Genomic DNA, 25,921 nt, shown 5'->3' with positions numbered 1-25,921 from the left:
CGTCTACATCAGAAGCCGCCAATACCACCCAGAACCCACACACTAAACCAACAACTGAAATGAGACTTAAGTAAATCAGACTCACAGAAGACTATTGTATTATGTGCCATGGGGAAAGACTAAGAGAAACTGAGGTACACCAGTGCTCAATGTTAGGGAAATTATTAAGTGAGATATGTCCAGATAATCTTGGCAAGAGACCTGTATTCACATGCTACAGAGGAAGGCAGAAAAAAAAACAATCACTGCCAATAAGACTTGGGAGAAAACTTCTTCCCAACCCCACATATGGCAATCAGTTACACCCTGAGCACAGGAGCAAGAGCCTTCTAACCAAACATCTGGCCAAAAAAAAAAAAAAAAAAAGTTTGGAACCACCTCAGAGCACTTGCCCAATGCCCCTCCTACAGCTGTAACCATCTCTGATGCTTCAGCGGAAGGAGATAATAAACTCTGACAATACGGGGGGGGGGGCGGCAGAAATCCCTTCCTGGCCCCTGCTGATGGTCAGAACTATTCTGTCCATAGGACAATTTGGACTCTGAAAGGTTAGTCTATGGGGTTTACAGTACTGTTATCCTTACTTCTGTACAGCTGGGGTGTGTCTAAACTACATGGCTCCATCAGTGGAGCCATGTAGATTAGGCTGATCGGCAGAGGAAAATGAAGCCACAATTTAAATAATCGTGGCTTCATTTAAATTTGAATGGCTGCCGCGCTCTGCCGACCAGCTGTTTGTTAGCAGATCGGGGCAGTCTGGACGCGCCGCTGTCGACAAGGAATCCTTTGTCGACAGGCGCAGGTAAACCTGGTCAGCAGAGTGCGGCAGCCATTTAAATTTAAATCACGGCTTCATTTCCCTCTGCTGATCAGCCTAATCTACATGACTCCATCGACGGAGCCATGTAGTTAGACACACCCTGCTGGCATCAGTATTGTCTTCAAAGCTGGAGAACGGCAGCTGCTGGCAGGAATCAAGGTCTGAAGACAGCACCCCCACCTCTAAAGCTCTCAACGGCTGTTTATCTTGGTGTCCTAGGCAACTGCCTAGGTCATCTGTATTGATGGGTCGCTACTGGTGACATGGGTATGGTATTACCACCCTTCTGCACGCTGCTAGTGGGGTGATGCCTTGAGAGCTGGGCATCTGGCCAACATTACAACCACCACTCTCCAATACGGGGGGGGGGGGGGGGAGCAGAGAAGTAAGCAGAGAAGGCAGCAGAGAAGTAAGAGTGGTAATACCACGACCCTCCTAAAATAACCTTATGACACACACATACACTGCAATTCCCTTTTGGAGCAGGACTCCAAATTTGAGAAATGCTGTATATAAGATAGGTAAAAGCACACAAAAGGCCAAATTTCATGGGAGGATACAAGGACACATTTTTCATGGCTGTGAATTTAGTAGGGCCCTAGCTATGAATTTGGATGCAAGTGTTTTAAGACCTGCCAACACTATGGTCTACAGGGTCTATTCCTCCATGGGTTCCCATGAAACATCACCTTTTTGTGACAGGAGATTGCATTCTTAGGGCTGTCAAAAGTAAAAAGTTTCTAGATTCATATTATTGTTAATTATCTGTATTCTGGTAGCACCTATCAGTACTGGCAACAGGCCCATCATTGTTTTGATAGAGCCCAGGGTTATGGGCCTTCAGGGAATGCAATAGAACTTACCTATTTCTCCAAGTTTGTCATGAAGGCATAGGTGGAGAATGAGGGCTATAGAAAGAACTGATTGAGGTTGACTATTAAGTTGAACTGAAAAAATGACTCACGATTGTCCAGAATGACTTGTCTACACTGAATGGAAGATCACCGCTGCCGCGACCGATCTTCCAGGGTTTGATTTAGCAAGTCTAATTAAGACTCACTAAATCCAACTCAGAGGGCACCCCCACTGGTGTCCTGTGCTGCTGCTTTAATGAGGAGTAAGGGAAGCCACCAGGACCATTTTCTTCCATCAGCCTTCCACTGTGGGGACACAGCCAAGCTTGGCTTAGGATAAACCAAGTCCAGTGTAGACCTGGTCTAAGGGTATGTCTACACTACCCTCCTAATTCGAAATAGGAGGGTAATGTAGTCATACCGCAATTGCAAATGAAGCCCGGGATTTGAATTTCCCGGGCTTCATTTGCATAAAGCCGGCCGGCGCCATTTTTAAATGCCGGCAGTTCGAACCCCGTGCCGCGCGACTACACGCGGCACGGAGTAGCTAGTTCGGATTAGGCTTCCTAATCCGTACTCCTCATTCCACTGGCAGAAAATAAAATGTTGTATTCCAGGCATAAGTACAGGCAGTCCCCGGGTTACATGGATCCAACTTACAGTGGTTTACTGTTACTTAATTCACTTCTTTCAGCCTTCCTTTCTTAGCCTGTAATGTCCAGCTTCTGCCCCTAAATTCATATTGTCAGTTATATATCTTTCCCACACTGTTGAACCAGTTTTTAACAAGGGCATGGCAAAAAGCATAAAATGGCATTTTTACCGTATAAAAGAAAACCCAACTGCTTTTGAGTCTGCTGTTTGTTCTCTATTCCTCTTTTCTTGTTCTTATCCAGGTCTTCTAGTCTTTCATTATATATAGTATATTGTACTACAAAACCTCCCGATATTGAGAATATACCACATCCTCGATCAATTCCAATAGACAGTGTAGTGTCCATTTCATGGCAATAGTTAACAGGGAGCCAATGTCGCACTGATCTTTTATAGTCCTGCAGTTATAGAGTACAAAATATCTTCATGACTCCCTCATGTGCCAAACATGAAATAGCAATAAGACTCACTACTGAAAGCAGTGCTTAGTTACATCAGCATTTTCACCATTATTCCATTTAAGACTTTAAGTATGGTGAACTTTTAGACCATTGGAAACAGCTTTTTATACAAATAAATTCTCAGAGACTATGCCTAGCCCTCTGCACTGAACAACAGAGGGAAGAAATCAATATTTAAACTAGAAGGGTTTGACAGACATTTTTTTCCAAAAATTTTAAACAAAAGGGGATCACATTCACACTAAGAAAATTCAAGCCAAAACAAGTATTTCTCCAAGAAAGAAAGGGGTCAAAATAAGTCTTTAGAATGGGAATGTTCTTGAAACATTAACTATAGATGTTTTTGCTATCAATATTACAAATATGTCACCATGGAGGCTTTTTATACTGTGTTTTTCCTGGGAATTAAGTCTAGCAAGCCTTCTTCAGAGAAAACTTGTAGAACAGTCAACAGAAATGCAGGAGGTAACTCTCCTCTAGTGCTGAATACAGAATACTGAGAGTGAGAGTAAGAAACAAATAGAGAAATGGCCAAATGAGAGCCAGGATGTTTATGTATACAGATTTCTCTCAAGACTAATTGGATTTTCATGACTTTAGTTCAATTTCTGGAGAGAAGAAGACATGTAGCTGATACAAAAGTTGTCATTATCGTATTTAGCATTAGCAGACATACTATCTCAACATAGACAAACAATTCTGCTTATACTTTTGGCATAATTTTTTATTTACCTTATACAATCATATAATCTTCTTTCCATTTTTCTTTTAAAAGAGACCAGCCAACCACTGAAGAGCCATAAATGCACATAAACATAGCCACTAAATGGAAAATTCCATGCTTTGATCAATATTTAACTTTTTCTGCTGGATATGTTTTTCTTTCATTATGGAAGCTACACACTTGGTTTATGTATCCATCTCAATATCTTGTGAACTTCTTATTTTCAGCTATCATATCCACCTGAATGTCATGTGTTGTAACCACATCTCAGGCCAGTTCTACACAATGGAGTAAAGTCAACCTACTTTACACAACTCCAGCTACATGAATAATGTGGCTGGAGCCTATATACCTTATGTCAACTTATAGAGTTGTCTATACTGCACTGGGTCAATGGGAGAAACTCTCCCTTCGACTTATCTTAAGCTTCTTTTTCCAGTGGAGTACCAGAGCCGACAGGAGTGTATCCAACAGTCGATTTATCAGGGCTAGTGATCGATTGCCACACCATCAATCCATTGGTAGTGTAGGTGTACCCAGAAGGTGAGTCCTGTAGGAGAAAGAAGGCATCTAAAAAAATCTAAGGAAGGCTTATTGGCTAATTGTTTGTGAGCATCCAGAGCACTACTAACAGTGCATGAAAAACAGAAAGAACAGTGAACCCATGCTCTGGGGAGAATACCGAATACAACAGCTCAACGGGCCATAGCACAAGAAGTGTATCGAGATCAAGAAATGACCACATGATCAGAAAACAACCCAATTCAAATAGGTTTTGATGGCTTAATTGATATTCATTATTTTGATTTATATTTAAGCATGGAAGGGCTAGAATTGTAATCAAGAAATGTCAGTAAACATCAATTTCACAATTGAAACACAAAACAAAACAAAAATGTTTCTATCTGTAATAATCCAAATTTACAGATAAGAAAAGAATTCTTAGGAACATAATTTGATTTAAGAATTTTTCTTTCCATATTTTGATATGCAATGTTCTTAATGTTTTTATAGCTTTAGCTTTTACAATTTAAATGTGCCCAAGCCACAGCACTGCTTCTCCCCGGCCATGTGCTGGAGCTGGAGCCAGAGTGGGCTTGATGGCAGCCTGGCTGCTCCTGCCCTGGAAACAGCTCCAATCCTAGGGAAGCTGATGGTGGTTTCCCAGCTGCTCCTGAGGCAGGCTGCATGGTGGGAGCTGGGACTGGAGCTGCAGTGCAGCTGCTCCCATGGCAACCTAGCTAACAAGGCTCCAATCAGGCAGCATCTTGTCCCTGGCCCTGATCCTGAGGAAGGCCCTGCAGTCCAACTCCCATCTGGCCACAGAAAGGGCTGGTGGCACCTCCCATCTCCTGCTGCAGCCTGGGTAGGAGGGGAGACCAAGATCTGGAAGTGGCAATCCTAGTCCAGGCCCTCATCTAGCCACTGCTGCCAAGGTGCAGCAATCCAGCCTAGGTCAGGCAAGGTAATCTGGCCCTAGGGTCCTCCCCCCACATACTCTACTTCCCACCCTCAGTGCACTGCCCCCTGCACCTGAGCCCCTCAAACAACCTAATCCAGACTCCTGCACCCCCACATCCCCAACCCCCTGCCGTAAGATTGACAGAGGACAGCTTGAATGTGTGCATGAAGCTGGATTTGACATGTGTAAGAAGATACAACAGCAGAAGACCCATTAAATAAAGTCTGTGAGTACAAAGTTCATTTATGCTATTAATCATCATGTCAATTATCAATAACATTAAGTTGTATATTTTCAGTCATGCAAATGGGCATTCCTATAGGGCTCTTTGTTGACCACTTTTTCTGAATTTTACAATTTTGGTTTGCAAAAGTTGCCGACCCCGATATAATGGAAAATAATGGGATTAAATATGGGCAACATTTCAAAATTCTCTCCTATTCAAACTCATTTAAATTTGTTTCTTGAATTGTGTTACTGCTTTATTGTTTTAACTAAGGAAGCAAATACATTAGTGTATCATTAATGTGTTTTCCCCCTTCTCCCAAGCTACCTGCAAAAATGAATAGGAAGAGCTACCAAAGGGTGCAGAAGGAGTGATTAGATATGAAGACAGTTACAGCAGAACCTCAGAGTTATGAACACTAGATTTATGAACAGATTATTCAACCACACACACCTCATTTGGAGCCAAAAGTACACAATGAGTCAGCAGCAGAGACAAAAAAAAGGGGAGGGGGACAAATATAAGATAGTGCTGTGTTAAATACAGCTTACTAACTTTATATATTTGACAAGACAAGGAAACTGTTTCCGTGCTTGTTTCATTTAAATCAAGATGGTTAAAAGCAGTATTTTTCTTCTGCATAGTAAAACTCTAAAACTGTATTAAGTCTGTGTTCAGCTGTAAATTTCTGAAAGAAGTTTTGTTTTTTTCCCCAAGAGTTCTTATGAACAACCACCATTCCCAAAGTGTTCACCACTCTACTATAACAGAATGAAGACATAAAAGCCAAAGAAAGATACCAGATTAAACTATTCTGAAACATGACTACCTGCATGAATAAGGACAGCAAGATTTGGTCCAATCTCTGGAATTTGCTCATTTTGACAAATAAATGCTTCATTCTCATTGTGGTGTTCTATGCATTTCTATTACTATAATTTGAATGTGGCCCACATTTATTTAATTTTAGAAAATTCAAATGAGAGACTTTAATACTGATTTGGCTTAATTTTAATATTAAAGTTTTTGTTTCAGTTACATGAAGTCTTGGAACCTGATACTTATAGTGAAGCGATAAGAACACAGTGCCTTACCAGACTTTGTCTGTAGTATTATAAAAGAACATCTTCACCACATACACCTTACCCATAACTATTCAAACAATGGACGGCCATATCAAGCATAGACATCAGGTACCATCATGTGATGTGAATATTCCTTAAGTATGCTATGTGACTACTCCCCATCCCAACCGGAGTCAGACCTGAATGTATAAAAGAAAAAAGCCAAAGCTGAGATTATAAACTCTGCTTTTTAATTTTAGCTAATTTAATTAAATGAACTTAAAACAGACCAACAGTGTGCAGACAAATACATTCTTCTAGAAATACTTGGAGGATTTTTGGGGAGTGAAGAAAGGGATGGAGCAAGAGCATCACACTGTGAGCCATCCTGAAAGCAATTAAATACTAACACTGAATGACCTCATGCTGGATGACTTCTTCAATTAGGGAACCAAGTCATTTCTGTCTTAATTACTTCCACTTGCTAATTTGTGCTCCAGAAGTTTTAGCGGACTTAAACAACTTTCTTGCCCGTGTTTTTGAAAGAATTTCAGACTGATATCTTTTTAACAGAATTCCATTGAGATGCAGTCCAATGTTAAAACAGGAATCAGCATTTTCCTATGAAAGAAGAAGACATTAATAAAAGCAAATGAAAAAAAACCTGATAAAAACTGTACCAAAGTGACTGTTTTCCTTAGCCAAGAAGGGAAACTATGGCTCCAATCTTCTTCCCAATGTTGTTAAAAGAAAGTTTGGCTGTTGATATGAATAGGGTCCTATATGAGTATATTTAAAATACTGTAAGTCATTGGTGCTTATCTTGTAGTTTATTATAAAATTCATCCTCTGCCCCCATTATATATCTACTCTTGAGCAGTGGCAGCGATACAGTCCAGGGCTCCAGGTTCCACCTCTATAGAATCACTGGACCCTGAGGCAGTTGCCCTCTTTCCCCCTCCATTAACTAACTAATCCTTCCTATATCCTTGTAAAATAAGTATTATCCCTATTTTGAAAGTGAAGCAGAGAGATTAAATAACTTGGCCTAAATCACAAGGGAAGCTCTGTCTCAGAGCTAGAATTAGAATTCATAATTTGCTGGTATCCAGTCCTATATTCAAACTACACCACTCCTTTCAACCATTCCTATAATCTTTAAAAATGATCCAGACCTTTCTGCAGTGCACAAAGTCACACATTGGGCACTTGCACATGGTCAAAAACTATTCAATAGGAAACAGAAGAGCTATTTTTAGATGGTTACAAATATACCTCCCACAGAAAGCTGTCAGTGAGGGTGCGGGTGTGGACTTGTTACATTTCATGTATTTAAAAAAAATGTATAAAATGGCTCTTTATTTCAAACCACTCAACAACTTTATGTTGAATCAGATTTAAATTGATGTTCCAAATTCATCATGGGGAAAAAGTCTTCACATTCTTCTTCAGAATTATTTAGTGACATTTATAATTTCATTTGAAAAACAAAGAAATCTTCCAGATCATTAACACCGCCATATTGCTATGGATTCTTTTAAATTTTTGTTTCAAATCAAGAGCCCTCAAAGTTTTCTTTAATTGTGTCTTTCAAATAAAGTTTTTCATTTTAGTCTTCTGCTTCTTTTTATCATTTAAGGGCTGAATAGGAATTATATTTTGAGGTGCGAATAGTATGTGTGAAATCCTGTCCTTGGCATAAATCAATTGCAAAGTTCCCATTAACTTCAGAGAACCCTTGATTTCACCTTGTCTACAGGGCAGGCTGTACCAAGAGCTTCTTGTTATTCTATGGTATTATAAAACACCCTGACATTTCCAATTGCCCATCAGACATGTGTTTGTGGTACACTTTGCAGAAGCAACATTCAAATACACAGGCCCAAATTGTTCCCTTGTACAACTCCTTTGAAGTCAGTAGAGTTACACTGGGATTGAATTTAGCCACAGTTACTAATTCAGGATGCAACCTTACAAGACTTAAGAACATAAAGAATTTACACTTTTAATTCTTTTCCACACTTTGCCTTTTTTCCACAAGGATCATTATAACTGGGCCACAATTAAAATATAGAAAAGAGAATATTCTCACTCATGGCAGTGTAAAGAAACAGAGAAGAAAGTCCTACCCACAAGAGTTAATAATCTGGAGATAGCATGTAAAGTAGGAGGCTCAACAGCTAGGATTATGTAACCAACACACCTGTGTGTTGTACCCATTTTGTTCCCCATCACACAGAATGCTCACCCCTGCAAGCCAGAGAAGTGAAGACAGCTTCAGGTCCTCTACTAAGGCAGCATTCCACATGTCACCTCTTCTCTGTCTTTCCTTGCCTCCTTTCCTTTCCCATTCTCTGCAGCATGAGGAAAGGTGACATACTGCCTCTAAGCTTAGGCTCTGCATGGTCTTGTACACCAACCTTGAGTGACCAGACAGCAAGTGTGAAAAATCGGGATGGGGTGGGAGGTAATAGTTACCGTATAAGACAAAGCCCCAGATATCAGGACCGTCCTTAAGAAGTCAGAACATCTGGTCGTCATATACCTACAACCGCTGTTATGAGCCTCTGAAGACAGAGGTGATACAAACTGAAGATAGAGCTTTTTTTATAGACACACCAGATGGCTTTGTCGTAAGATCCTGTAATGTGCTGCGAGGTGTGGCTGGTCATTTAAATAAGTTGTTTTACCCGTAATGTCTGAACAGTATAATACAATTTAGCATTTCATTACAATTGCTAATATGGGTGATGCTGAGGCTGGGTGATTGGCTTCCATTGTGGCGAAAGAGATTCTGGCCTAGGCTAGATAGCCATTGTGGTCTTCTGTTTCAGCCTTACCTTTTCCACCCCAATCTGGTTTCGGTGCAAGTGACAACCAGTCTTGGTATCTGGAAGGGATTCCATACAGTAAACCTGGTCAACTGCTTTGATATGGACTCACATGTCCTTCTTATCAATAAGCTAGGGTAATACAACCTAGATGGGACTACTATAAGGTCGGTGTATAACTGGCTAGATAACCATTCTCAGAGCTTAGTTTTTAAATGGTTCCATTGTTATGTTGGAAGGGCATAACAAGTGGGTTTCCACAGGGATCAGTTTTGGGACCGGTCCCATTCTATGTCTTCATCAACAATTTAGATATTGGCATAGGTTTGCAGATAACAACAAGCTGGAGGGGTTGCATCTGCTTTGGAGGATAGGTCATAAATCAGAATGATCTGGACAAACTGGAGAAATGATTGAGGTAATAAATAGGATGAAGTTTAATAAGGATAAATGTAAAATATTCCACTTAAGAAGGAACACTTATATAAAATGGGAGGTGACTGTCTAGGAAGAAGTACTGCAGAAAGATCTAGGGGTCATAGTGGATCACAAGCTAAATATGAGTCAACATTGTGACTCTGCTGCAAAAAAAACAAACATGATTCTGGGATGCATTAACGGGAATGTTGCAAGCAAGATATAAATAATAATTCTTCCACTCTACTCTGCCTGATTAGGCCTCAATTGGAGTATTGTGTCCAGTTCTGAGGATCACATTTCAAGAAAGATGTGGAGAAACAGCAAAAATGATTAAAGATCTAGAAAACATGACCTATGTGGGGAGACTGAAAGAACTGGGTTTGTTTAGTTTAGAAAAAGAGAAGACCATGGACATGATAGTGGTTTTCAAGTATCTAAAAGAGTGTTACAAGGAAGAGAGAGAAAAATTGTTCTCCTTGACTTCTGATGATAGGACAAGAAGCAATGGGCTTAAATTGCAGCAAGAGAGGTTTAAGGTGGACATTAGGAAAAACTTCCTAACTATCAAGATGGTTAAACACGGGAATAAATTACCTATGGAGGTTGTGGAATCTCCATCATTGGAGATATTTAAGAGCAGGTTAGATAGACATCAGGGATGATCTAGATGGTGCTTGGTCCTGCTATGAAAGCTGAGGATTGGACTTGATGACCTTCGAAGTCCCTTCCAGTTCTAGTATTCTATGAGTCTATACCTACTCATAGAGCTTGCATTCAGAAAGAACACACTAACTGCTTGTCCCCACCATGACAAGCAGGATGAGTTTGTCAGCTTTGGAATTCAGTTCCAGCTACTGTCTGTCAGAGCCTGACCACACTCTGGTCCAAGTGAAATCAATGGGAATTTTACTGTTGACATCAGTAAGACCAGGATTTGGCTCAGAGAACAATGTAAAATATGTACCTTTATTTAGGTTGCCCATTAACCAGTGTTCTAAGAATTCTCTTGAAAATTAGCACCCTAGATGTATCTTGCTGATCTGTTATTCTCTTCGGCTATGTCTACATTGGGAAGATTTGGCAACAAAAGTGCAGTCGACATGCAAAAGTAAGAACAGATCAAACCATTGTCAACATTTCATAGCCTCCCACTGTCAACATTTCATGGCCAGATTGCCTTGCTCTATCTGTTGACAGGGTGCTAGCAATGTGCGTAAGTATCCCACAGTTAGCAATGTTGTGGGAAGGCAGAGTTGAACTCTGCACTTCTTGGGATTGCCTCTGAATTCTACAGCATTTTTAGCTGCTAGGAGTAGCATCATGAGGAGCTCTGTTAGCTCTCCATGCTGAGATGTCAAAGCAGCATAACAGTCTCTCCATCTTCCCCCTTGCAGCAAGAGTCTTCCTGCTGTCATGTCCCTATCAGGGAAGAACAGAAGCATTCTAATGATTCGCTCCTTGTTTGTTCCCCAAATGGAGCAGATTACTCAGCTGTCAGATACTTTCCAAAGCTTTGAAAGGGGAAGGGCACATGCCTGCAGGGCATGAGATCACAAAACACTGAGTACAGCCATCAGGGCAGACGTCATGGGGTACTGGATAAAGCCAGCTCTCTCGACAAAACAAACAGCAGAGTGCACTCTGGCTCATTGGTGACAATAAAGGGAGGGGGAAAAAACAAGAGTTTCTTATAGGACTAGAAGTTTGTCACCCACACAGGGCATTTTTCCTGATAAAAGTTGCATTTCAGAGTAAGCACGCTCACTGTTATATCACTAAAACAGTTTTTGACAACAAAATGTGCCAGTGTAGAGAAAGCCTTAAAGTAGTTGGCCATTCACATCAGTAGGACCCAGGAAGAGCTACAACTTAGGTAAAAATGTTTTCCTTTTTTATTTAAACTATACATAGGGTTTTGGGGTACAACAACTACATGGTGCTGCAAACACCTTAGAAATGTGCAATGCATTAAAAATATCAGTGATCATTCTATGCCACTCTTCAGACTGAGTGGAGAGTAATTAATTCCCCCTTCTTCAAAGAAACATTTACCACACCCTCATTTCATTTGTGTGTGGGGTTGGTTGGGTTCCCCTCTCCCCCAATAAGCCAGAAAAATGGATTCTAGGATCATTGTAAACACTTCCCACTAGCAGTTGGGATTTATACAAATAGCCTTTCAAACTAAATGGACCCCAGTAATCTATGGTGTAAAGCAGTCTCTCTTACACTTTCTGTGTTTGTTACCACAAGCAGCAGGATGACAGTTTGATTACATTTATGACATTCTAGGAGCCAGGCATTCCCAGAGGAACAAGGGAAATCACTTGTTTAGAAAGAAAAGAGCCCCAAAAGTTCATCTTTAGTTTGAAGCCTAATCAATAGTCCATCATTAACCTTTTATTTCAGAGATTAGAGGAAATTAGCTCAGTCTAAAAAAATGTGGCTGTATGCGACCATGAAAAAAACAACCCTTGGTATTCCACACTAACATGCCATGCAAGGAATTCAGTCAAGAGTAAATAGAATAAATGTCACTAAGTCATAATTTCTGCTCAGGACTACAGACTGCAGTTGAAATGCATGACCTTCCTGCACAACAAATAATAAGCAACTTTTCTTCAGCAGAGACAGCAAATCTAATGAGTGAGATACAGAAGTGATGAAATTAGAAACATACATTTGCAAACATCGGAGAACGTCATTCAAATAATGGTTGTTCAAAGGCAGTGTGTTTAGGATTCAATGTTGCTCTTAGATGCAGGCTTACAGCTCTCACTATTGTTCATAAGGTCGGAGGCAGAAATACTGGCCTTGATCTTGACAGCCTTACCTTTGGAAAGCCCTTGGTGAAATCAAATTCAATCTCTCTTCAATTAGATTTTTGCCAAAACAAGGGCCAGAGATCATGCCCATTTTATAGCAATATGTCAATCTTGTCATTCCACCCATTCAAACTAGCTCATACTTGTTACAAATTAATCCTATCATGTACAAAATCCTGCTTCCAATGAAGTCAATGGCAAAATTCTCATCAGCTTCCATGGGGCTAGCATTGGGCCCATGGCTAATGCGGTCTACAGAGACTGATATCCACTTTGCTACTGGGACTGTTGCCTCATTCCTAAATGTCTACCTGGCCTGTGGAGGGCTGTGGGACCAGGGACTTATTTAAGAGGGTTATGATGTGGTTTCAGGGACTTATTCAATCTATTTTTTTTTTAATATCTGTGGTATAGCTGCAGTAGTGTTCTCTCTGCTAACTGTTAGGTATGTCTACACAGCAGGACTAAAGTCAAATTAAGCTATAGTAACTTCAGCTTACTATGCGACTTCCACTACACTAAATTCATAGCTGAAATCAAAATCGACGGACTAGCCTTTTGGCACTGTCCACATAGCAGGAAGTTGAAGGAAGAACACTTTTCCTTTGACTTCCCTTACTCCTCATGAAATGAGGATTACTGGAGTCAAAGTAAGAAGTCCTCCAGCTCAACATTATTTTGAAATAAAGGGTTGGAGCATAGACACGCACGATACTGTCATTATTCTGAAATAAAGCTGCTGTGTAGACATACCCTCAGAGTCCTTTCATTATATATACTTTTTAGATTTTGATAAGGGACCTCACTGCTTTTCTTGAGCACAATACAAATATGAATGAATAAAACTTGAATATGTTAAGATCTCTATTTCCTTTGTAAAGAAATAGTAGCTAAAGGACTAATCAATAGTGAAGGAGATTTAGGTGAATAGTAGTTTAGCAATACAGATCACATTCTCTTTCTGATTTCTTTTTTACCTCGTCTACTCACAGCCACTCTATTAAGCACAATCCCCACCACTCGTTTGCAACTTCCTCAATAAGCGGGCACTGGATGATCCTGTCCATGCTGTTTTAAAAGTAAAATTATGTCAGAGTGCTCATGATACTGATACTTTATTATTTCCAGGGCCCTGAACCTTTAAACCCTACATTTGAAGTGGCTGCTCCTGCCGCTTGGCCCTGCCTCAGAGGCTTGGGTGCACAGGGAGCACATGGCCCGACAGCGCTCGTGTAATGTAGAAAGCTTCTACCTTATAGGAATGTGCTACTGGTAGCATTTTCTTATCTGTACAATTGTAAGGAAATGCTCCTATAGGAAACTTCTACCAGAAGTAGCATAATCCTACAGGGAGCATTTCCATATAGACCAGGTTTGCCGCAACTCATGATGCTGTGAGCTCTGCTCCCACCCCAGCCCGGCACCCCCCTAGTGTGGCGCCCGGGGGCAACTGCGCCCAGGGGCAACTGCCCCTTCCACCCACCCACCCACCCACACACACTTCCTCCTCGCTACGCCTCTGTGTTGGGAGCCCTGAACATCTGGCTGCATCCTCCTTGGGGGACCCGGTGCCGCATGGGCACTCCGGAAGCCCAGAGCACCCCGGCAGCCACACTGAGGCCCGGTATTTTTTTCCCCGCAGCCCGGTACTGGGCCGCGTCCCATAGTTTGGGAAACACTATACTAGAATAATTGCCTAGGGAGATGATGGAATATCCATCACTGGAGATTTTTAAGAGCAGGTTAGACAGACATCTGTCTGGAATAGTCTAGATCAGGGGTGGGGAACCTTTTTTGGGTTGAGGCCGCTGACCCACAGAAAAATCAGTCTGGAACTGCACACAAATGAGAGACAAACAAACAAAACAAAAAGCCACTACCTCCCTCCCCCCAAAAAACCTCCCCAACTGTAGCCAGACACGAACCCCATCTTGTTCACCCCCTGCCCCCAGAGAGCAAGAGAAAGGCAGTCAGCCTTTGATGCCCTGGGAACGCAGGTGTGCTGCCTGTCCCTGACTCTACCATAAACAGAAACCAGACAGTAAATGGGCTAACTGACGACCCGGGGCCTCCCGTCGCCCTGATGGCTAGTACCAGTAATTGACACGCCTGCACTGTCCCAGGAGAAGAATCTTCGCCCATCACATACCAGAGGTGCCCATTGCCTGCATTTTCCCAGGTGTGAATTATGCTTTGCACCCTTCGTGGGAAACTTGGTGTTCAAAGCCATTTTTCCTAATTGGCCACTTGAGACCAGGAAGAAGCCTACATAACCCAAGGGGTATAAAGAGAGGTTCAGTATCCCACCCCATTTGAGCTCCAATCATCTATACCTGCTGGCAGGTATTGATTGTCTCCCGAGGTCTGTGGGACGCCCAACCTCGCCCTACTTCTTCCCGAGGGATCGAGAGAAAGACACTGGCCACGCCAAGTCTGGAACACAGGGGTGAGAATATATACCTGCTATGTGTCTATTTTGCATGCATTTAATAAGAGCTCAAAGAACCAAAGGGGTTTCATGGTACCTATTAGTGACTTATTAGTGTAATTTCTGTCCTGTCCTTTGTAGTGGCTGTGTTTCCTGTAACACAGTAGTAGCATTTAACAACTAAGTTTACCCTGTAACAATAAAATAGTAACTGTTTAAGCTTTAACCTGACTCCTTCAGTTGCTGTAACAGAACCAAGCACAATTTAAAAGAACTTCAGCCGGTCATAAGGGACTCACTGCCCTGACCGTCGGCTGACACCAACCCAAAAAAACAATAACAAAAACCCACAGACATGGCCCCCGATTGAGGAGAAATACACTCCCCACATTCCCCTCCCACACCGGAGCCTGGGGGCCCAGGCTAGCAGATTTTATGTGCTCCAGCCCTGCGGTGGAGTAGCAGGGGTGCTAGAGTGCCAGCACAGGCTCCCCAATGCTGGGAGGGGGGCTCTGAGGCGCAAGCTGGGAGCCACATCTGGCCTCCAGGCTGAGGTTGCCCACCCCTGGTCTTGATGGTGCTTGGTCCTGCCATAAGTTCAGGGTATTGGAAAAGCTTGACCTGACCTCACAATGATCTTAAATGACCAGTGTGTTATCGGCTTTCAGATGATATAGAACTTTAGAAGAGACTTCTGAATGAACATGCCATTTTCATAATATCTTAGATGTTGTGAGTTTGTCAGGTCTGTTAGGAGCTGCTGAGAGAACAGTGAACTTTTGCCAAATGGCACTGGGGAGTTCTTAAGGTCCCAGTGCTTGACTGTTCACATGTTTAAAGTTAATTAGATTATTCAAGTGCTTAAACATGTACCCAAATCCTTTATTTGGAATGGGGGTTATAAAAAAAGCAGTAAAAGCCAATATGCATATTCTGCCTTATACCACTGAGGAATTACAAAGAAAGAAATTAAAGCATTTTTGTATTTGTGTAGTCATAATTGCTGAGAGTCAGATAGTTATACATTGGAAATGAAATCTAGAGAAAGTTCTGTGTAGTTTCCACAAGGTTATCCAATTAAGATATGGTTCATAGCCATCAAAAGCGATGGGTCTGCCAAACCACGGAGAAATTTTAGATGTAGAAACAAACTCAATGTCTTGTTGGATATCTCAAGTAGAAAGAAAATTTTGTACATAGACTTAAAATTCTTGATAGGACATTGTTAAACTGTTAATCATACACTTGAGCCAAAAATAACCAAGTGCAGAGGAAAACAATGAAGACTTAACAAAATCAAGCCAAGGAAATATCTTTTAATGAAATTTTTGTTGCAACGCATATTGACCAAAGCCTATGATTCATGCTAGATATGATTTTAATCAAGCACATAAGTAATCAAATAGCTGATATCGCTATAGTGATATTAAAACTAATTAGCATGTATATTTGATATATAGGATAACATTTTGAGAATTCAACTATGCAAGAAAAAAAAAGTTGAACTTCTAAGTTGACCAGTTTATAAAGCCTCTACATCTAAGATGCCTACAGAAACTAAAGAAAAGTAGTACTTTACAGGGCTCGACAAACCGCTGTTTCTACTCGCCCGTGGTGAGTAGATTTCAGCCGGTCGTTCCGTGCACCCCATTCACCGGTGCTGCGCGCATGCACAGTGCCGGTCTGGCGCATGTGCAGTGCGGGGCTGGCAGGTAGCTCTCACTGCAGTTTGTTGAGCCCTGGTCATTTATATATATGATCACAAGGCCAAATCCTCAACTTGTATAAAATTGATATCAATAGAGCTACAATAATTTAAGTCAGATGAATGTTTATGGTAAAAATTAAACAATCCTTTTTATCATTGAATTTATTCTAGCAGACATAAGAAGTTGTAAGTGTCAGGCTCAATTTGATTAGAAGCTAAGTCAAGAATAACCCCTCAGAGATGTTTTTAAATCATATATGTACACTTTTAAGAAGGACGAGGATGAAGACAATGGGCCCTGCTACTACTGAAGTCATGATCTAACCCAAAGATGTCCTACCTATGCGTGACCTCTGACTGCTCCAAATTGTAGCGATGGCTGTTTTAACCCCTCAGCTGACCAATGATTGGGACCTTTGCTTCTCCCACCCTCTGATACATCCAGTTCATATTCAGTGAATCAGAGTATTATTTCCTGAACCATAATAGGTATGAATAAAGGGAGAAAGCTAGGTTTTCATGTTCACATTTTATGTCCCTTTTTATTTATACCCTTCCTCAATAAAAGTTGCTTTCATATAATTTAAGGCATTTTCTAGGTTTAAAAAAAACTAATGAAAAAAATATAGTGCTAGTTTATAGAAGACCCACTTGGCAAAAATCAGCCGGTATCTATCAATGTCATCAGTTAACTTCACAACTGTAGATTTAAGAGTTGAGTTGTGAGGGAATCAGAATTTTTGTTTTCCAGGAAATACTGTGATTACTCAATTAGTTTCATTCCAAATTGAAATGAAACGTTTAATATTGGCATTTCCCATTAAATGAATGCATCAATTGAAATGCTGTTTAGATAAAATGTGTGAGGTTTTTTTACTTTATTTTTAATGGAAAATTGTTTATAAGACCATAACATTTCAGTTTTATTTTGACTATAAAAATGCTTCTTCAGTTTTTTTTCTAAATGAAATTATATCAAAATGGAAAATGGCACTTCACTATGGGTATTTCTATACTGCAGAGGTTTTTTTTTGGAAAAATGGCCGTTTTTCTGAAAAAAACTTCTCTTACATTCACACTGCAATCACGTTATTTCAAAACAAAACAAAAATCAAAAGAACAGAAGAGTTTTTCTGACATTGATAGACCTCTTTTTATGAGGAAGAAGCCTCTTTCCAAAAGAGCTCTTTTGGAAAAAGGAGTGTGTGGATGGGGAAGAGGGAGTTCTTTCGAAAAAAGATGAAAGAAGAAAAAGCACAGGTGTCCTAGTGGCCGCTCCATCCATAGTGATGACAGCTTAAATGAAAGATAGTATCCACACTGAATGGATGCTATCATTCAAAAAAGCAGATCTCTTTTTTGATGTGCTTTTGCTGTGTAGACACTCCCTTTTAGAAGAAGTTTTTTTGGAAGATCTCTTCCGGAGAAGCTTCTTCTGAAAGAAGCCTGCAGTCTAGACATAGCCTGAAATGTATCTAAAGGAAAAACACTAAGTGAGAAAGTTTTTAACCAGCTCTCCTCAAATGACCGGTTGACTAGATGGGCGACAAATGACTTTATTCCATTCCCATTCAGATCAATGGAAAGATTCCACTGGCCTTGATAGAAGTTAAAAACTGGGCCAAGAGACTGCTAGTATTGCATATTTAGTATGCATTTCTATACTTACAAATGTACCCATTCTTGTTAATGTGTAGTTAAAAAAAAACCAACTTAACATGATATAAGGACAGAAAGCTTAAAAAAGGCCAAATTCTGCTTAAGCATGTGAAGTTGTGTAGGGAGTGGTAGAAAGAATTATAGTTTGCCCATTTGGTATCCAAAACAGGCCACAGTAGGTAGCTAAAAAGGCGCAGGTCCTGAAAGCAAAGTCTAAAATGCACTTAAACTCCTTTAAAAAATTTGTTACACTCACTAAATAGTCGCTTCATTGTCAACACGGTTCTTCCAGCTTTAAGCACTATTTGCTGTCCAACAAGAAGTCTACTGTGTATGATTAGAATACACATTTCAAATGTTCCAACTTAAGGAAAACCAAAACAACTTTTGTTTTCCTTCCTCGAATCCAGCAAAGCATGCCACTCCTCACTAAGCACAATGCCCAAGCTAAAGTGTCCACAGTCTAACTTTGACCATTTTGGTGTATTGGAGGCATGTTCAAAATTTTTCTTAAGTGGGGGTTAGGGAGAAATGTATTATTGGATTCAAAACAGCTAAAGTGATTTTGTTCAAACTTCCCCCCAAAATAATCTTTTTCCAAAGGAAAAGCATGGAAGATTTTCAAAAGGTGACTTTTCTTTTATATATTCTGAATTTTCAGTATATATAAAAGAAAACACACAATTATAATGGACCATTTTTTGCACCTTTCACCCTGATGGAAATTATCAGGCAGCTAATAAAATACACCTGCAAAACATACAGAACACACAATGTATGGCAATGGGATAGTAATATTATGGTTGCTGTTTTACAAATATGGGGGGGAAAAGTAATGAGGCAAATTTCTTCCACTCATGAAAGTTATGAGCAGGATGTGCCATTTGTGCCATGCTGCATGCCAAAAATAGTAAATAAATAACATGTATGGTTTTCCTAGTTGAAATCTACCACAGTGAGCATCGGAATAAAGTTATACTTTTTAAAAGGTTTCGATTATTAGTGGTTTATTCTAACTGGAGTAGGAAAAAGAACTATCAGGTAGATTTTAAAGTAGAGATAAGGAAGAAAATGCTGGAATGAATTTATGAATGCCAACATTGCTCAAAAATGCTGTAACATTTGCAGTAGGACATTGAAGATATTTACATTTACTATTATCTGTGCATTCAGGCACACTTTAATAAATAGGGCTAGATTTTTGAGAGAGCTCAGAACCCAAATTTGGAGCTTTATTTTCAAAAGAACTTGACTCTCATTTAGCCAATGCAATGCTGAGGTCTTTCCAAAAGCTTGCCACAACTACTGGTGCTGAACAGTTGAAAATTTGGCTTCACAGTGTGTACCTATATAAATTTGCCCATTTTACATGTTGTGTTTATAATTATATGCTATGAACCGATTAATAGATATTAAGACATTTGATTATGATTACACAGATCAGACTCAATTTAAGCAAATGTTAACAAAACTACTAAGAAAACCCAACTGAGTGCTAGCAAATGGCTAAAACCTGTGCTCACAGTAAATGTGGGTGGGCAGTCCTGAACTGTTTATGTATACTGGCCAGCAGACAACAACATAAGGAATTCCAACTGCTGGGAACCAGATGAGAAGGTAGTGCCTGTTATAACTAGTTCAGTAGACTAAAGAAGAATCCTTTGGAACAAAGCAGTGCAAGGAAGAGCAGATGGTCAAAGTAATGCAATATGTAAGTTTCAAAACGGAAAATAAAAGAGGTATAGACACCCTTTCCTTTGCCATAATTTCATTAAAGTTGTGTTCCAAACACCTTAATTTGCCTGATATTTTTAAAATTAATTCATTTGGGGTTTAGTTTTGAAAATGTAGGGCACCAAGTGGTATGCAACAGGCCACATACTTCTAACAGTGTACCAATACAAAGAACTATAATAGATGTTGAGAATAGAAAGTCTATAGGTCATTTAGTCCAGGTCCCTGCATATACAGGGTTATTTTATACAATATCTTTATCAGAATAATTTTAATTGTACTATATAAAAGATCTCCCACTGTTCCCTAATGATATGATTCCACAGCCTAATATCTCGCTGGCAGGAAGGTTTCTATCCTGAACATTCGACCTAATTTATTCTTTTCTTAATTTCCTCCCACTACTCCCAGTTACATTCCATTGATTGGTCAGAATTGCTCCACTCTCCTTCCCCCCGCCCCACTCAAAAATTCCCATGCACCAAGATACAAAGCTCACATGATTGTAGGCTTCCTAGTCAAAATATAGACCTGTTGTGTAATGAAACTTACAATCTACAAGGAAAATATGATCTGTTCCAGTCTGTTGCAAATTAAAGCCCTGATCCTGCAAACTGCTCATGCAGTCTGATCCCTATACTTGTGCAGGGTCCTGATAAAATCAACAGGGTCCCAAAAAGTTGCATTGATTCCCCCCACATGTTGCCACATGCAGGATCAGAGCTTAATGAAACAGGAATTCCAGATAAAGTGCCCTCTCACCCCCCTTCTCTGTCTAATCATTTGCAGGGAGGAGAAAATTGTTTTCTGTAATTATTTTGCTGGAAACTCTTTTTTTTTTTTTTTTAAACATGCAAGCTTTTTCAGATCCTTGATTATTGGAACAGAAATATGAACTGAAAAACTATAGACAAATGTATTTTAAATCAAACACATTTCATTTCCACCCATACTTGCAGAAACCTATGTTTGTGGTTCTCTGTTTCCTCTTTCATCGTTAGTGGTGTCATTAAGTGCTTCAGAGGAAGCTTGACACTCACATAGTAGGTCTTGGAAAGCAAAGCACTGAAATAAAACTGGTTCTTCCTGAAGTGAGGTTACATTAAGAAAAAGCTTCAATAAAATGGGAAGTGAAGTGAAAATTAAAAATACCATATTTTTCCTGGAGTCCAATGTATGTTTCACTCTGATATTGAATTTATTTATCTGCCCTGATATGGAAAAATAAAATAGATGGTTACGGTCTTGACAGCAACAAAAATGTTCATGGTGGCCTTTGTTAGCTCAATGTATACATTCAAGAGGCTTTTAGAACACTTTATAGATTGTCCAGTTAGATAATTATGAAGTGCAGTTAACAAGATGTTTTACCTAATGATTAAAAAAGAAAACAAAAAAAATCAAACCTATGCTGGCCCATTGCCACAAAATAGAAAACTAAGAAACGTAACGAGGTGGAGAATGAAAATTAAAATAAAGAAGAAAGATAACGGAAGGGAAGATTAATTGAAGCCTTAAGGGAAGAGGGGCCTCCCAGAGTTGTTCTCTTTGGCATGTTTACTCTTGAATATTTGATTTACAATACAGGCAGTCCCCGGGTTACGTACAAGATAGGGACTGTAGGTTTGTTCTTAAGTTGAATCTGTATGTAAGTCGGAACTGGCGTCCAGATTCAGCCGCTGCTGAAACTGACCAGCGGCTGACTACAGGAAGCCTGAGGCAGAGTTGCCTGGGACAGAGCAGCTGGGGCGCTGCTGAGTAGATCCCCTGACTTGGGGACGCCTGGGGCAGAGCAGCTGGGGTGCTGCCCGGTTGGTCCAGTAGCGCCGAGAGCGGCGCTGGGGGACCAACCGGCAGTGCCCCAGCTGCTCTACCAGAGGCATCCTGAGAAAAGCCTGGTCTGCTGGGGGGGCGCAGTAACTGCGCCCCCGCCCCCAGCAGACCAGGGAGACGTGGGCGGCGGGACCGAGACGCGTCGCGGTCCCGCTGCCCGGGTCCTCCGTGTCTCCCTAGTCAGCTGGGCCCCCCCCCCTCCAGCAGACCAGGGAGACGTGGAGCAAAGCCGCGGAGGACCTGGGCTGGGGGACCGCCCAGATGCACCACGGTCCCACCACCTGGGTCCGCCACGGCTTTGCTCCGCATCTCCCTAGTCTGCTGGGGGGGAGCTCTCCCCAGCAGACCAGGGAGACGTGGAGCAGCTTTTCTCGCCCCGGAGGATGCGGGCGAGAAAAGCCCCGTTCATATCTACGGATCCGACATAAGTCGGATCCGCGTAACCCAGGGACTGCCTGTATATTAAACCCTCCCATGGGCCCATGGAACATGATAAAAGAAAATAAAGGTGATATAAAGGTCATTATGAAAGAAAAACTCCTTTATGCTCCTAAGTCTATTTTCCAAGATTTAAATATATTGATTATAAGAGACACAAATGGGGAAAGAGGAGAAGGCACAGAAATCCCAATACTCCACAGTTACCATATTATTTCAGTGTAGGTATCCACCACAACAGATCCTTCCTACCATACTTCCAGTAACAGACAATTATTTAAATAATGACAAGAGAAGAAAGGCAACATTCATCTGGGGAGCAAAATGCTAAGTCTCAAGGATGTTTAGTGACCCAGCAAGTTTGTGTTGGATCCAAGCAACTTAAATGCATTTTAAAACCAGGGCCATGTTAATATATTTTATTTTCAGATTATCCTGAATTTGCTCTTATGCATGCTCTCTTCTGCTCTTTCTGACTCAAGCCCTGCTCACAAAAAATGTTCAAATGTAAGTTGGGCCCCTGTGCCTGCACAGATCTCAATGACGGGTTATTTAACAAATGTGTGTTTCTGACATCAGCCCAAACAGAATCCAGCTCATTTTCCTGGAGCTGTGTTAACTCCACCGTGCCACCTGGTGTAAAATACAATCAAAACTTATTTTTGTCCAAAAGAAAAAGCATATTACCCAGGAGACAGATATGTGAAATAAAAAGTTTTAAAATATATTTTTTTTAAAAAAACACACAAGCCACAGCCACTGTTCTGATCACATTAAAGAAACTATATCGCTGTAGCAATCTAGTGCAATTAAGCAATGCCATCTGGGCTAGTTATGCATCATGGAGGCTGGTTCCATTAATAACATAGAAGGCAGGCAACTGAAAATCAGTTTGCATTACAGTAATAGTACTGGGATGTTCCAGACCCTATAAAGCTGATACACAGATTTTAAACAGAGAGCAGAGTAGCAGTACACTACACTATTAAAAGTCTGGCGATAGTAACTTCAGAAAAGAAGCAAGTAGAAGGTCACTCCTTTAAAAGTAGTTTTGCCACCCATTGAGACAGGGAATTTTTAGTGCAGAGTTTAAACTAGTAATACACTAGAGAGCTACTTTCTAATAAAAGGATTTTTTTTAAATTAATAAGCAATATAGTCTTTTGTTCAGCATGGGGTATGGTGGAGGAAGAGGAAGGCTGCTGTGATATTGAATTTATAAGCACTTTATTGGCCTATTGTGATATCAGTTACACACACAATTGGATTCCATAACACCCACCAAGATTTTACACCCATGAAAAAAAAAAGAAAAGTTTGCCAAATAGCTCAATAATGCAACCCGCTACTGAGTTAATAAAAAAAAAGATATAAATGTTGGTAAAGATTAGAGGGACTGAAATATCCAATTTTACTACTTGAACTCTTGTGAAATTTCAATAAAACTTATCACAATAGGCAGCTGGCAGAGTCTGGACACATGTTTTCTCCCCCTTTAAAACGGAAAAAATGAAATCATTTAACATTTGTTTCTATTTTCTCTTGTTGAACACAGCTTTAAAACAAATAACTACAGAATAAACTAACAGTTCTTTTCCTTTAATTTTTAAAGTATTCTTTGCTGAGAAGCACCTGAAAAATCAAGCCCTACTGAAATCAACGGCACAACCACCACTGACTTTCATTGGAACAGGAGTTTGGCTAGAATGTTCTAGGAAGAAGAGTATGTGTGGCAGCACTCACAATATTTTATTTTTCTTCTTAAAGATCCAGCTGCTGGAATCATGCGAAGTTCAGCTTTCATTTGAAAACATAAAATCTAGACCTCTGCTGTGAGGAAATAACATGGGCTGAGTACATCTATACAAAGGTGACCCGCTGCCCCTCTGTGAGTTCCTCAGTTTGGCTCCCACATGGGGTCACGGATAGAGACAGATTCCCGCTACGTCCCTCAGTTTGGTGTGCTAAGTTGGCAGTGAAGCTAGCCCCCCACCCTTTCTGTCCAGGGGACAGGGTAGGAGGGCTCGGGCCCACCCACTCTCACAGGCCCCACCCCAGGGCCCTAAGGATAGGCTCTATTGGCGTCCCGTCTGGCTGGTGGGGAAATACCCGAAACTCACCAGCCCGCCGGTGAGTCCTATGATGCCCCACCCTGGGCTGCTTCCTACCCCACCGGTGTCAGTGTCTCAGAGCTGCCACGCCACCATATGTCCTTCCTCGCCTTCTCCTCCCCCCTTGCGCCCCCATCGCTCCTTTTAACCCCCTACCTGGGTCTCCTCCCGATGACGTCACCCGATGACCCAGGGGCCGAGGGCGTCCCGCTGTGTCCGGCGCCATCTCGGCGCGCAGTGCTCCACCGCTGCTGGCCCCCACTCCGGCCAGCTGGGCCACGGCCTGCAAACAGCGCACACATGCGGCTTGGTCTTCTCAGCTTGCCCCAAGGAGTGCGTGCGCAACTACGAGCAGAGTGCGGGGCGGATCGGACCCATCCTGGCAGGGCAGCTCTGACCCATCATACACCCTCCCCTCCAAGCACTGACCTACGTCTGTCCCTTGGTCCACCTCTTCCCCAGGGCTCCTTGAAAAAAAATCTGCGTTCCCATGGGCCCGTCCGGACTGGTGGCTAACCTCAGAACGGGAAGGCTGCAGGGCCAGATACCACCTCATTATCCGTACATTTGAATCCTTCATTGTCTGGAGCCAGCAGAGGGGCACATGGTCAGTCACCACCCAGAAAGGACTTCCTAAAAGATAATAGCGGAGCATATCAATTGCCCACTTTACCTCCTTTTCAATGGTAGAATATTTAAGCTCTCTTGGGACTAGCTTGCAGCTAATATAAAGGATAGGGTGTTCCTCTCCTCCCTCCTCCTGAGACAGTACAGCCCCCAATCCCACCTCCAAAGTGTCTGTCTGTAAAATAAAGGGCTTAGTAAAGTTGGGTTGGGTCCACACGGGAGCCTGGGACAGCTGTTGTTTTAGCGATAGAAGGCCTGTTCACACTCCCAGGTCCACTGCACCCTTTTAGGAGCGCCATTCCAGGTAAGGTCTGTCAATGGAGCGGCTAGTGATGCAAAGTTGGGGACGAAGCGGCGGTAGTAGCTCACGAATCCCCAAAATTGACTTACCTGCCTTTTAGTTGTAAGGGCCTGGTAGTCTCTCAGGGCCCTGATTTTATCCACTAATGGTTTGAGCTTGCCTCCTCTGACAGTGTACCCTAGGTACGATACCTCGTGGTTCCCAAAACGGCATTTGTTGGAATTGATGGTCAGCCCTGCCTCTTTTATAGATGTTAGGACTGCTTCTACCCACTATAGGCGTTCTTGCCAAGACGTATTATAGATTACTATGTTGTCTATGTATGCTGCCATGCAACGCTCATGCCTGCAGAGTATCTTATCCATTAGACTCTGGAAAGTCACAGCGGCTCCATATAACCTGAAAGGCATGCACATGAATTGGTGTAACCCGAATGGTGTTGAAAATGCGGTTTTCTCTCTCGATGCCGGGGTTATGCCAGTATCCTTTCTATAGATCTAGGGTGGAGTTGTACTGCGCTACCCCTAGTCGCTCTAGCAGCTCATCAACGCGGGGCATGGGATAAGCGTTGAACCAAGACACCATATTAACTTTCCGGAAATCAATACAAAACCTCATCGACCCGTTGGACTTTGGGACAAGGACTATGGGGCTCCTCCATTTGCTACAGGACTCTTCTATCATGCTCCACCGTAGCATCTTTTCCAACTCCTCGTGTACAGTATCCCACATCTTCCGCGG

General features: G+C 41.5%; 1 long non-coding RNA gene across 1 annotated transcript; it reads left to right on the top strand.

Moving 5' to 3' along the window:
- Positions 1-3,758: 3,758 nt before the first annotated feature.
- On the top strand, positions 3,759-6,107 carry LOC142830051 (uncharacterized). The gene is made up of 2 exons (XR_012905074.2): positions 3,759-4,056; positions 5,919-6,107. It is a non-coding gene; the product is annotated as an uncharacterized LOC142830051 (long non-coding RNA).
- The last annotated feature ends 19,814 nt before the right edge of the window (positions 6,108-25,921 follow it).

This window comes from Pelodiscus sinensis, chromosome 6 (assembly GCF_052426305.1).
Source record: "Pelodiscus sinensis isolate ZL-2025 chromosome 6, ASM5242630v1, whole genome shotgun sequence".
Taxonomy (NCBI): Eukaryota; Metazoa; Chordata; order Testudines; family Trionychidae; genus Pelodiscus; species Pelodiscus sinensis.
This window is presented reverse-complemented; position numbering and strand designations above follow the sequence as displayed.